General features: G+C 45.4%; 1 long non-coding RNA gene across 1 annotated transcript in view; it reads right to left on the bottom strand.

Annotated features, from left to right (window-relative positions):
- Positions 1-1185: 1185 nt before the first annotated feature.
- LOC149371139 (uncharacterized) overlaps positions 1186-11399 on the bottom strand; it is a 74290-nt gene continuing 64076 nt past the window's right edge. Inside the window, exons 2-3 of the long non-coding RNA XR_016291878.1 lie at positions 1956-2017; positions 1186-1247 (exon numbers count right to left, since the gene is read on the bottom strand). This is a non-coding gene — a long non-coding RNA (uncharacterized LOC149371139). The remainder of the gene's footprint in view (positions 1248-1955; positions 2018-11399) is intronic.

Below are 11399 nucleotides of genomic sequence, written 5' to 3'. Positions count from 1 at the left end.
GCTCAGCCTTCAGGGCTTATGGTATCGTTTGGTCGCCATGGCATGTGATGCCCAAAAGGTCGTGCAGGTATATAGACAGGACATATAACTGGTTCCAAAGGGCGCAGATGCCGTGTTCCAGATTAAGTCAACAGGATAGCTAAGCGGGCGAGTTGGTGATACATTATGGAAAAAAAAACAGCGCGAACAAACGGGGACGAAAGGATGAAAACACAGGAACAAGCAAGAACCAGATTAACTAATGGCCGCGGACTTAAGCTGTTCACTCGACGAAGCACAGTTCGCGCTGAATTGTACAGGCGATTGCCGTTCCCTTTGTCGAAATTTTGTGTGCTGGACGGCGTGCTCTGTCCGCTCTGGCTATGTCAACGAGCACGGGGTCAGGGCATGCAGCTGTGCCAAAATAACCCTTTAAACGACGGTATAACTTCCCCATAATATATATGCCAAAAACAAATTGCGGATACTGCATCCAGGCAAAACCTCGCACGTGCCAAACTGCGAGTAGTGCAAAGTCAAATTTGTTTTCATTCCTCTCTCATAAAATGACAACCATAGAAACTATAAGAACTTTTGTTTTCATTCCCGAGCTGGCAGCTCCATACAAACAAGGTTAAAATTTATTCTGTGCTTCTCAGCAGGCACTGAAAGCGCATCCAGAAAGTCGGCTAACTTTGTCCCCTCGCGCAACAAAGGGGAAACCAACTCGTGGTCTGGGTGCATGTCTTGCGAGAGCGACCGCGTACATCTCATGTGTAAAAATTGCGAAAGAATGCACCCAACAACGGACGCGCAGCAAATTGCACCGGCTGTGCACTAAGCCTCAGAGCGCCCTAAGCACAGCGCGTATGTTGGGTCTGCTTCGGCGTCTCCAGCTGTCATAATCTCGGCGCCACACCAACAGCGCAGTGCAGCGACTTTCGCGCACGGCCATATTAACCGTTTTGTAGCTCGTTGAAAAACTGAGCACATGATATCGATCCAAAAATATTCAGCCAACCTACGATTAATATTTCTTTGGGAACGGTTTCTTTTCGAAAACAAGATTGGACTCTCTTTGGGAACAAAACGTCACCCTCCCTCTATCCTTCCCTTACTTGCTCTTTCTCTCTCACTCAATCAATCCTGACGCACCTAATCAAACACTGACCCGCCATGGGATGTCATTCGGTTGTCCCCAAGCTGGTCCCCAAGCTGTCATTCGGGCTGGTCCCAAGGCCGCCGGTTCGATCCTGGCCGCGGCGGCGCTGTTTCCACGGAGGAGAAATACAAAAAAACAGCTGTGTGCTTGGTACGTTCAAGAACCGCTGTTGGACTAAATTATTCTGCAGCCTTCCACTACAGTGTCACTGATAGACTATGAGTCTCTTCGGGACCTTAACCTCCATGATTTACGATTTATCCAAAGTCCATCTCTCAGATACTCTAAGCACAGAATGCAGTGCAAACGGCCGGATTCCACATGCAATCACATAGCAAACACATTATCCAGAGATTCTATAAAGGTGATCTTTGGGCAACTTCCTATGATTGTATACGGGCTGCACGCCCCTCTCGCAATTAAAACAGCTTCCAGCGAGGGGCATCACACAGCAGAGACATGACACGAGGGTCGTGTCGCGTCACTTTGCTCTGTGCTGTCCCTTGTTGACTACTGTTTTAATTGCAATATGAACCAACTGGCTGAGATCTATATCATCCTGACGCTCCTCTCCACGCATTAGGAAGTGAATGGCGCTTGGTCAGGCATAGTTTTAATGGTGTAGCGCCCAAAGACCAAAACCTGTCCATGAATGAAAATCCAAGCTGAGGAGAGATTCTCGCCGCGATTTCCTTGTTGAGCAGAGAATGAGGATTCAGTGGCTCTATGCAAGGACCACTGGGCGGACCTCTCTCAGGCGGCCACCGAAAATTCCCCTCCCAAGGGGACCTCCAACACATGATGACGGCCTCACCTGACAGTGGCCGTGGCAGTTTCAAGGCGGTTGACCATGACGTCGTAGCAATAGTTCTGCGCCTGACAGGTCAAGAGGGGGGGGGGGGGGGGGGGGGGAGGGGGGAGCTTAGGTTGGAGAAAGGCTTTTGTCCTTTGCTGTCATGTTCTACCCGACTATCACATTTTAACAGTGGTGAATTTCTTTCTGCAAGCGATCGCACAGATATCCTGGAATATTAATTGGTAAATTAATCGCACACAAATCGCAGTCTACTCAATAAAATGCACTTATGCGTTTTATGTAAGCACATGTGCCCACTAGACACAATCGGCGATTCCGGCACGATTCGATAGACACTTTTGGATTGCTCCGCTTGCGTCTGGGTAGTACTGCTCATAATTAGCGGTTATATTTTTATATTTCAGGGGCGCAGAAATCTACTGGGAGTTGGCATTCCTGTAACTCCAAACTCACTTAACGAGGAATACCTTCCGACGTATTAGTTTCGCAACAGTTCCGTCAACGTGAGAACCAAATGAGTGTTCACTTTTTGGACAGTCCGGTCACGTTAGGTGATTTAGCATCCGGCCAGGGCGTCACCAAAAGTGCGAAATACGTGATCTACCGTTCGACTCATTTTGAGAAATGGCGCCTACACCTTACAGGGTCTTTTTCTGTAAGAAATAAAATTCTGTTCTTTCTTTCTGAAGCGGACCCTCGTATTGTCTCTACGCGCTCAAATTACCTTCCTCTTTGGCACGCCTGCCTCTTAAAATGTGAAAGGAACCACTTTTTTTCCGTCGAAGTCAACGCAAATGGATGCGTGCTTAATTCGTAGGGCAGGAAACAAATGAGGCACAGAAGAAAGAAGTTGGATGGATAGAAAAAGCATGCTCGCTCAGGCTCTCATCAACAGACAAAATGACGGTAAAGAAGCAGGGGATCAGACGATACGGTCGTTGCTGTGGTAATTTTTATGCCGGGAGACCTAATTGTGTGCAAAAAGAGCTGCTTCTAAAAAACAGTGATATCGGAACCTTATTCCGAGATGAAAGAGGGATTAGGCGACAGGGTATGGTGGAAAAAAAAAACGTAAGGGGGTAAGTTGGGCGTGCAAAACTCAGAAATGTAAGACAACATACGACCATCAACGCTCACTACCGTCGCATACACTGTGGAAGAGCAGAAAATAAGCTTAGAAAATGAAAATAATTAGGCATGAAATATTTGGGACACGTAGCGAGGGTATTGCAGCTACGGAGAACATACTTATAGGGATCAGTAAGAAGCATTGCGCAGTCCGCACAATAAAATTTCAAGGCCCGTCCTTCGGAACACTCCCAATTTTCGTAAGTAGGAAACAAAGAATGAGAGAGTAGGATTTGCATCCGAAATGAGGCCTGATCTATGGGGGTGGTAGAGGGTGACCGAAAGAAAGAGGAAAGGGGAAAGGACAGTCTCGTTACTGGAAGTGCATTGGGTTATCTGCCGAGTCTCCTGCATTATGCTCCTGTTCTGATGAGTTTTGCTGAATGCTACCGATAATTCAGATTGTGCAGGAGCGGAAAAATTAATGCTGGTGTGAGCGTCGTACGGAAGAGGATGATCGGAAACTCTTACTTTCCATCCGAGTGCAATCTCCTGCGCGTAGAAATTTATGGCCAGAGTCATTACCTTCAAAGTAGTGTACAGGACAGGAGATGGTGTGCAGGTTGTTTATTATTTAGAGCATTTCTTAGTCAACCAGATTTGACCTTGCGTTTATCGTCTGCACAACCAGCTTTTCTTTGGCCTCCAGTAGCTGCTTTTTACACTAAGCGCAAGCCGCGATGGCAAGGTTCCATGCCTACTTGGCAAGCTTAAGAGAGCAAGGGACAACAACAACAAAAAAAAACGCGAAGAAACAAGATGATGATCGCAGAAATTATGAGAGGATCCTTACATAGTGTTAACTGAGGTATTTGATTCGAGGCTGAGTGTTACCGTAGGAAAAAAAAAATATGCCTTGAGTAAATTTTGGGGAGCTGAAGTTCATAGAAACGTGTATACGAAGGGCGTAGATCTGACTGAGATGCTATCTTCGCCTCTTCATCAGGCAACCTTCATCAAAGGGCTTGGGGCGTGATATAAAACAAACCTGCTACGTCTGTCGGTGTTGACGATCATAATTAGGAAATATTAAACAAGTACACATAATTATCCAAGAATTCTCACTGTTTTGCCATAGAAACTAAAGAAAACTAGTACTGTGCGTGAAATAACTAAATAAACATATCGTGAGCAATTCCAATAGAGAAAAAATCTCACCGGAAGTACGCAAGGCAAAAATTTACAGAAAACCGAAACTGCAACGTGCGATACTCAGCAATATGCAAGACTGCACGAATGGTGCAACGGTGAAGTGGCGGCAGTGAGAGCGGCTCCTTGCATAGCTGGCAGTGTGATCTGAATCAAAAACCAATATTTAACTACTTGTTGCTTGTAAGCAGCGTTCAGGCAAAAAGTTCTAGCAGCAAAATCATGTCTCAAGTTGTTACCTACATGCTATTATTTCCTTTCATCGAGTCTTCTGTCTGGACTGTGGCTTCAGAGGCCTGTAACAAGATCGTCTAGCACACATGTACCAATAGTTGACATCTTAGCGGTTACGGTGAATAAGTGGTAATCACTATAGCTCTAATAAATCGCATCGTTTAATAAACGCATCGCTTCACTACGCCGTCGAATTAGGTTAGTAAGTTAGAATTAGGTTAGCATAGTGCAAGTCGAGTAGAACGGTAGCTCTTTCGGAAGCACCAGTGTCCAGAGGAGGTTAGATAATAGCATTAGAGACCAAATCAGCAATGAGGGGAAAACCACAATCAACTTCCGCTGCGTCAGTCGGAACAGATTCAGAGTTTACCATGCTGACGTTCCTTGCGTCGGAAGTAAGGAGTGCATCACAGGCCATAAAATAAGTAGGGGTCGCTGGACGCGCCTCCTATGGGGCCAGAGTGGCGAAAGTCCTACGTAACTTACCGCCTCAAGGGAACGGGAGGAAATCTTTACATTAGCCGCAAATGAACGCGAAGATATATTGCTTGCTGTCACACGAAGCTAAAGACGCGGCGAAAAGCCCCCATTGCAAAAAAAAAAAGCCAAAGCCAAGATCCCACGCTACATGCAGTGTTATTACGCCTGTGATTCTGGTCGTGACCTGGCTGAATCTCATGGACTGCCTAGCACTCTCTTGAACGCCGAGATTGCCATCGACAAACCATTTCGCCGAAGCCGACGGAGGCGCCGCAGATTTCTCCGGGGCGTCCGCAACGAACGTGTTTTTCGTGGAAGAAGAGAAAGTAGATGACAAAAGATCGCGTTCTGCGCCATAAGAGCCGTCATTTCTCTTACTCTCGCTCGAGGAAGCACTCAAATTCGATAAGGACATCGAGATGTTTATTTCACGTTTTTTTTCCTTTCTTCTCTTTATCCGCGTACGAGAACCTGCAGCTGCACAGACAAACGCGCGGGCCGGCAACACACAGCAACTATGGTACCACCACGCTGGAGACGAAGGTGGGCGTCCCGCTCTCACAAAACTCAGTGCGTCGGTTCAGGCGCCCCAATCTTCCTGAATCGCCTGACAGCCCATCTACTTTACTTAGTGCTTCGGCGCTAGCGTTCGTTGTAGCCCTTCATGTTTCGCGGGAGGGCACAGACTCACTCATTCACTTACTCTTTCTTCTCTACGAATGTACCTTCTGCCTCTATGCTCCCTCCTTTTTCCAATTTCTTCTTTCCATTTTTTCCAGTGCACAGCGGTTATGTGGAAAGTGATGATCCGCATTTTACTCCGACTATTTTGAAACTTTCTTCATTTTGTTTTGAACTTGTCATCTTTTTTTTTAGCCACTGGCTTTTCTTTTTCAAAGGATTTCATTGCCTCACGGCATAAAGGGGCTATGTAATAACGCTGAATGAAAAGGATGGTTAAATAAATGACTTCTTCGGGGTACACAACGCGGTTCATCGCGTCCAAAGCTCGTTTTTAAAACGGGTCCGAAAACAACCAAGAATATGAACGAGAAGCCAAGATAGTCGGACGTGAAGTAACAAATGAAAGCGTAGCGTAACTTAAAAGAAAGCATACAAGACGCACAAATAAAACAGATACTGGAGAGAACACTCAACATAGCATACAACACAGTAGGTTCGCACCAGAGGTCTTTGTGTGGTATGAATTCATCTCTCTCCTAACGCTAGGGGCTACACTTCAGAGAATATTAAAAGAAGGGGAGATGGGCCTGGGGCGCCAAAGCGAAACATTTTTACTCTGTGTTTGTTATTCCTCTGCTTCCAAGCGCTGCCTCTCCCTGACGCTTTTCAGTGCTACCCGAGGCAAAAGGCATTCAGAGGCGGGTTGTAAAAGCATTCAGAAGAAGGCGCTTCGCTCTGTAGCGCAGGTGCCTCTCATGTACGAATTGCGCTCGCATTCGAAATGAGAATGCCGGCTTTTTGAGCAGTCCGTCTTTGCCTCTGCCGCTGCGATGCTCAGGAAAGTAATACGAACGCACGCAGTTATGGCTCTACGACAACCGTATATGGAGCGTTTCGCGGTACCCAGCTTCGCTTTAACGAGAGTTGTTTGCCCGACTACTATGCTCGTATACGCCGCGTCGTTGCACATGCGAGCCATCTAGAAAGAGCCCATATTTGAGTCAGAACATGAAGCTGCCACCGAAGCCTCCCTTTTTTCCCCTTTCCAACTCCGTGCGTGCGGTTAATGCTGTTCTTAGATGTTTTCCTGTTTTTGTTTTTTAATTGTGTGGTAAATCAATGTGCTTTGTAGGCTACTGTCGTTCCCCTGGTGCTCAAAGTTGCCTTTGCTGCATAAACATTTATTTCCTCCCGCAAAAAAGATTACTTGATATGAAGATCCTACGTGCACCGAGCTGTTCTGTATAGAAATAAAAATGCTGTGAGGAGCTCTGAAGCGAGAAGTGGAGGACCGTGTTTGGCATGTATAAGTACCAAAGATGATCAAGCTGCCCTCCAGAACAATCTAAAGCTCACTTATATGTAGTGCACATTATGGCTCATGCAGGTGGATGCTAGTAAGTGAAACTACGTGCATGTTTCAAGCAAGCATTCGAACCTAACACACTCGGAATCTTAACTTTCGAAAGACTTACCACAGGTTGAATGTTACCGATTCTTTAGAATCACTGTGAATAGCAAGCTTGATTGGGCAGATCATATCACAAAAATCACGGCCGACGCTGCACGTAAGTCATTTTTATCAGAAGATCGCTTCAATCCTGCGATTCTAACATCCTGAAATTGACATATGAAACATTTGTTCCCAGTAAGCTTGAATATGAATCCGCGATTTGAATTCCTCATCAGCCTTATTTAATTATCATGCATGAATCCTTCCAGAACCGTGCAGCCCGCTTTATTTCATCCACGCACGACACTCATTGCAGCGTAAGCTTAATTAAATTATCAATTGGACTCACCAAGTGATGATTGGACTCACCACCTTAGCTCTCAGACGCAAAGTTGCGTGTCTGCGTGATACTTTATACAAAGTTTGGGGCAAAGCTGATGAGCCACCTTCTTAAAAGGCACTTTCTTTGGATCGTCTTTTGTATTTGTTTAGTCTATTCTTTATATATTGAATGTTGTTGTGCTTTCATTTGTAATTACTTTGACATATTCTTTGATTCGTTTAATGCTTATATAAATGCGATCTTTTATATTGACTCATGATCTGTTTTCACGTTGTTCCCCCCCGATGTAATACCCTTAAGGCACCCTTACGAGTAAATCAATAATGGAAAATTATGATGATGATGATGATTATTATTATGACAATGAAACATGGGAAAGATTTTGTGAGATGTTACTCGGTGGAAGAAAAACAACAGTTGCAGAACAGGAGATTTTGGCAGCGAGAGGCAGCAGGAGGTTTCATTAGAATCTGGCTTATTAGCGGAGTAGCTCGAAAGGACGTGAAAAAATGAGCGAAACTAAAGCCCGCGACCTTTCCGACCTGCAGCTCCAGTGCGAGAAAGTGACAGCAAATTTTACCTGGTTCCGCCTACCGTTTATGGTCCCACTTCCAGATTGGAGCCACAATCACAGGCCTGCTTGCTTTATGTCACCACAAAGGGCAACCTCGAAGGAATGTCCAGTCATTCGGACATCCGTGCTAAATTTATGCAACAGGAGCATTTTGCGAATATTCCTTTTCCGTTGTAAGTGGAACGTTGCTGTTTTATGGTACGAAACATGACGCCATCTGCAATGCCGACGCGTCTCTGCCGTCTGCCATGTATGAAACTGGCTCTAAATTCGCGCTGGCCACTTAGTTGAAACGCATAAGCAATCAGCCCCCGTTGAAAAGTTGTTGTTTTACAGTTGGCCCGGACACATTGCTGCGAAGCCCGGCAATGATCGTAGCGTTAATTTCTTGGGCGGGATAGCAATTCCATCACTACTTGAGTCATGTAGCCAAATAGGGTTCAACGTGAGCAAAAAATCGATAGGCACATGTTTGTCTTCGCCTGAGCGATACGCTGTTGTCGTCGCCGTAGACGAAAGAAGTAATAATAAAATCGCAAATCTGTAAGAGCACGTGTACTGTATGTTTGTGATTAAACGAATAAATAAAAGCGTAAGCTCATGTTGCTCTCCTTATTATGACATGTTGACCTTCCTGGTTAATTTTCACTCTTGTTCTCCCTTTCCCTTCCCAATATAGAGTGGCGGACCGAGAGATCTTCATTCCTTCTACCTCTATCAAAATCCCGGCAATGAAGCCTTTTGGGACATATTTATTTATTTATTGTACCCTCAGGGCCAAAGGCATTAAAGAGGGGAGTGGGTTAATTAGGATAAATACTAGTGAATGCAATATAGTGAAAATAGATATTACAAAGTAAACTTCCCGCAGAATAAAACAAACTTCCAAAAACTTGAATAGCATAACAACAATGTACACAATACAGTGGAAATATATACACAACACAACAACACAGCGCGGTGAAAGCTTTTATTATCTGCAATGGCTGCAATATGGGGGGCAAGGCGGTTCCATTTGACAGATGTGCGGGGAAGATACGACTGAAAAGCATATTTGGTGCGGCACGTTGCGATGCCAACCTTGTGGCGGTGATCGATGCGACGTGAAATGTATTCTGGGGGTGATATGAAATAGAAGTGAAGCGCAACGTGATCATATAGCTTGTGAAATAGTGTTAGGCGACAAATTTTACGCTGAGATTGTAACGGTGGGAGTGAAACGTTAGATTTCATGGCCGTGATGCTTGCCGTACGGTTGTAACTGAAGCTAACGGAATTATTTTGGACAAGTTCTAAAGAATATACCAGGTTTTCATGCGTAGAGTCCCATACTGATGCTGCGTATTCTAGTTTAGGACGTATTAGTGTTTTATAGAGTAAAAGTTTAAGGGATGAGGGAGCGACAGAGAAATTACGACGTAATTATCCCAACGTGTGGTTAGCGTTATTAACCACGCAGTCAATGTGACTAGACCATGTTAAATTTTGAGTGAGGTGAATTTCTAGGTAATTATATGTTTTTACCTATTAAAGAGGACAGCCATTAAGATAATATGAAGGAAGAGCGTTAGATATACGGGAAACACACAACGCTTTACATTTATTAACGTTTAATTGCATATTCCATGTTGTGCACCAGTTTAACACCAAATTAAGGCCTGACTGGACAGTGTCAGTATAGTTGACGTAATTTATTTCCCGAAATATTATACAATCGTTCATTTAAGGTAACTGCTCAAAAAATCCGCAGACGATTCTTAATCCGATCTCAGTGCTCGGAACTGAAATTTATCGATGCCCTTAAAATTGTGTATATGTTAATGAAAAGTACGATGCTATCTGCAGCGTGAGCAAAATTGGGGTTTGCAGGACAAGAAATATTGACACAAACCTTTAATTTTTCTTGTAAGGGGGCACATTGCTCTCCGGCCATTGGCTGCGTGTTTACAGCGCAAATAAATGTAATGCAACTGCTATCATATTCAGCAATCCATTAGAATATTTATATTAAAAATGCTTCGCCTGTTTTTCTCTTCGTTGAAGCTTCCTATAACCTCTGTAGAGCGAAATTCTCTTGAAGTCAAGGGTCTGACGGAATGCCGTCCGGTCGGGATGGTGCATGACGAAAGTGGAAGACACCGACCAAAACAAGGGAGATGCAAAAACGTTTCTGCTCCCATGCCGGAGCCGAAACATCTTTCCATCCCCATTCTTTTGGGTCGATGTTTTCCACTTTCATGATGCGAAATTCTCTGCGTCAACAGCGTCGTCTGCCCGCGGCGTAAGCTCGCGCGCGCTGCACGACGGGATTCCCAAACATCAACCGTCGATCTTCTCGGTGGCGCGGTGCCGTGCACTCGTGTCGCGCTCGTCCCAGCCAAACTCAGTGCTCAGCCCGAGTGGCGGCCAGCCGAACGTGTGGCACCGCAAGAGTGCGCAGAAATCGGCAGCAGCGTCGTCAGCCGAAGACACCAGTATTTTGCAGAGTTGAGAGAGAGACGTACATTTTAAAAATTACAGGAGAGGCGTGCCAGAGGTGTTCACATCATTAAGCAAACCAGATTTTTTTCGCAATCATACAGGTTTAGAGTACCTCCTTTTGTGGCTACATATAGATGTGCGGCCCCACTGAGCACGGCGCGGCTCTGACAAAACACTGATGCCATAAACGTAAGGATGAGTAAGATAAAAGCAGTGGTGAAATGCATCTGGACTATTCCTGAGGCCAGGTAGGAACCTTCTGCTTCCACTCCTCTCTTCCTCTGCCTTACGCACTCGAAGTGAAAGGGCGAAAAAGCACGGAAGGGCTGATTTATGACTGTCGGAATACGCGCACCATAGGGTCTTGTCGAGGCAGACAGAACAGGAAACGGCGCCGTACGGTCTCATCGCTCGGATACGTCCAAAGACAGAGGGGGCGGTAAATCATTCGGTCTGACTACAATCCGACACACGGCTCAGGGAGGAGAAGTGCCACGAACGCGCGAAATCAGAAGAAAAAGGAAGAAGCCATGAAACGAAAAAGCAGGGCACAAGACTTCAAAGAGCAACAAGGGCTTATCGTTTCCTGCGCACTCGTCCGCAGTCCGTCTTGTCCCGGGTCGCTGAAACCTTTTCCTCAGCTGAAAAAGCCGGTGAACGCACCATTAAAGACGGTCTCTCAAGGTGCTGTCGCGGGCAAACCAGGCTCTTTTTGCAAGCAAATGAAAACTCTAAACATACCTAAAGCTTTGTGCTTGACCAAGCGTTGTTTCTTTCTGTTGTTTCCTTGTGCGCAGTACCACTGCTTTTGCAAGGTTTTTTTGCAGCTATTTGTTCCTTATTGCTGCTGAAACATACCTCGAGATGGTGGCGTTCAGGCGGCTTAAGACACTGCAAATTAATGGATTTGATCAT

Source organism: Amblyomma mixtum, chromosome 1, assembly GCF_055824585.1.
Source record: "Amblyomma mixtum isolate Tamu chromosome 1, ASM5582458v1, whole genome shotgun sequence".
Classification (NCBI taxonomy): Eukaryota; Metazoa; Arthropoda; class Arachnida; order Ixodida; family Ixodidae; genus Amblyomma; species Amblyomma mixtum.
Note: the sequence above shows the minus strand (reverse complement) of the source record. Positions and strands in the feature narration are given on the sequence as shown.